This window comes from Macrotis lagotis, chromosome X (assembly GCF_037893015.1).
Source record: "Macrotis lagotis isolate mMagLag1 chromosome X, bilby.v1.9.chrom.fasta, whole genome shotgun sequence".
Classification (NCBI taxonomy): domain Eukaryota; kingdom Metazoa; phylum Chordata; class Mammalia; order Peramelemorphia; family Peramelidae; genus Macrotis; species Macrotis lagotis.
This window is the reverse complement of record NC_133666.1, coordinates 466,419,135-466,422,203: the sequence shown is the minus strand read 5'-3', so window position 1 is coordinate 466,422,203 and position 3,069 is coordinate 466,419,135.

Below are 3,069 nucleotides of genomic sequence, written 5' to 3'. Positions count from 1 at the left end.
CCAAGCATCTGAGGCTGCTATCTCTTGGTTATGTTTGTTTATGGGGTGCAGCAAAGTATTCTGGATGTTAGAGAGGTGACTTCATGGCCAAATGGATTCATGAGATGAGCCTATTGCATTGTGCCAGATATAAAAGTGTGGTGATAACAATGTGAAATAAAATTGGATTCAACAGCGATTGTAATCCAAATTTCTTTCTTCTTCTATAACTTAACTATTCTAGTTGGCAGTTAGGTGGTACAGTGAATAGAGCACCAGACTTGGAGTTAGGAAAACTAATCTTCATGAAATCAAATCTGATCTCAGACACTTAATAGCTATGTGACTCTGGGTAAGTCATTTCACCTTGTTTGTCTCAGTTTCCTCATCTGTAAAATGAGCTGGGGAAAGAAATGGCAAAGCACTCCAATCTCTTCCAAGAAAATCTCATATGAGGTAATGGAGAGTCAGACATGACTAAAAACAACTGAAAAACCTTAACAATTAGTCAACAAGCATTTATTAAAAACCTATTATGTTTCAGACAATGTGCTGGGGATAGAAAGAAAGGCAAAAACAGTTCCTACTCTCAAAGAGCTCCCTTTCCTAATGGAAGTGACAAATACAAAAATAACTAGGAACATATAAGATAGAGATGGAAAGAAATCTCAGAGGGGAAGACATGAGCAATAAGTTTGCTGGGGAAAGTTCTTCTGAAAGAATTGAGATTTACTTCTTAAAGGAAGTCTTGGAAATGGGCATAAAGAGGGTGAGCATGCCAGGAATTGGGTGGTTACTGAAGCAAAGGAGATGGCTTGTTTGAAGAACATAAATATGTCAGTGTACCTTCATGTTAGAGTTCCTGGAAGAAAATAAATTTCACGAAGACTAGAAAAGTAAGAAAATGCTAAATCATGAAGAGCTGTTTTTTAAAAAAAAATATTTTTTTCATGATGAACTTTAAATGCTAATCAGAGGATTTTTATTCATAATTTAATCATAGAAGTAATAGGGAGTCACTAGAGTTTGTTGAAAAGAGAATGACATGGTCACATCTATACTTTGGACAAATAAATTTGGTGATTGAGTAGAGGATGAATTGGAGTCAATGGAGACTTGAGTCAGGGAGACCAATTAGAACATTCTTTCCACTCATACAATTCTGACTTTAGTTTTGGTCCTTATAACTCCTGAATCAATTACTTTGGGGGGAGGGGTTTGCAAGGCAATGTGACCTCCAAGGTCACACAGCTAAGTAATTATTAAGAGTCCCAGGTCTGATTTGAACTCAGCTCCGACTAACTCCAGGGCCGGTGCTCTATACACTGTGCCACCTAGCTCCCCCTTGCTACTATGTTCTAATTTGCATTCTGAGTTTCCAGCATCTTCTTTCCACATAGCTGGCTATCAAAGCATTCTTCCTCAAGAACAAATTGACTGTGTCCCTCCCCTGCTGAACTCTTTGTTGCCTCTAGAATAATTATAAAGTTTCCAGTTTGGTATTTACATTTCCCAAGGCCACACAGCTAGGTAATTATTAAGTGTCTGAGACCAGATTTGAACCCAGGTACTCCTGACTCCAGGGCTGATGCTCTATCCACTGTGCCACCTAGCTGCCCCTATTTATCTGTTTATATACAGTTATCCTTTCCATACTGTGACTTTCTCCATCATGGTTTCAATATATAGCAGGTAGGCATAAGAAATTAAATGGGAATTGGGGGGGGGAGTTTTGTGGAAGCCACAGAAAACACAGCAAAAAGTTCTTTTTCATATAATAATTTTTACTTAACATTGATCTACTACTTAATCCAATAATGAACCCAAATTCTACAATCAAGTCTGTAAATACTCCATTAAAAAAAAAGAAAAAAATTAGACTTCTACCCTGGTACAAGAGAAGAGCCAAAAAATTTCATGTGTATTTTCCAGATTATGGGAGTGCCACTGTACTTGCTTCTAGATGTGGGTATTGGTGGAAGAAACAGCTATACACCAAAATTACCAATTCTGTCCATGTTGAGATATGTGATAACCATTGTTCTGAATGCTTGAGGAAGGCACTAAGGTAACTAAACTTGGCCCTTGTCCTCATGCAATCCATTGTCTTGTTTTAATTTTTTAAAAAATTTTTACCATATGTAACAAAGCACACCACCCTTGAAAATAGCTTACCTAAGGATGTCCTCAAAATTCCACCCTTCCTTTTAAATGAAGATTACTGTGGTTCTTAAGGGGGTAAATAAAATCCCTAAAATTGAACTTTTAAGTTTGATCTAATCTCTAGCTACTACTTCCTTTTAGAGAGGTGGCTAGGGGATGAGACTTTACCATCAGGAATATCTTGCTGTAAATCATGGTTCAGACACTTATTTGCTGGGTGACCCTGGAAAGTGATTTAACACCTCTAGAGTCCTTGGTTCCCCTCCTTTGCAAAAGGGAGAGGATAAATAATACCTTCTACTCTAATAGGTTCTTCTAAAGTCTCTTCTGAATGTTATAGTACCCAGATGTGAAATCAGAAGACTTGGGTTCAAATATCAACCAGATAGTATACTGTGTAGTGACCTCGGCCAAGTCACTTAACTTCTTTGACCTTCCATCTTTTTATTTTTTTATTTAAATAAAAGTGATTTATATTTGTATAAAGTGTATTATAATTCTATTTATATAGTTCCTGAGTTTGTCTTGGCAGGTATACCCTCAGAAATTTTATATTGTCTATTTTTTTTAGGTTTTTGCAAGGCAAATGGTGTTAAGTGGCTTGCCCAAGGCCACACAGCTAGGTAATTATTAAGCGTCTGAGGCCAGATTTGAACCCAGGTACTCCTGACTCCAGGGTTGGTACTCTATGTACTGTGCCACCTAGCTGCCCCTGTCTATAGTTATTTTTTAATGAAATATCTCTTACTATCTTTTTTTTGTATGGCTTTGTTGGTGATATTTAGAAATGCTGAGGGGTTTAAGCCTTCAGTTGTTATCTCCCAAATGAAAGGGTAGTATCAGATGCTCCCTGCAATAAGCCAGGTGTGATTCAGGCTGTTCTGATAACACAGGTTCAAAACTAGGAAGGAATGAGACTCTGTGGTC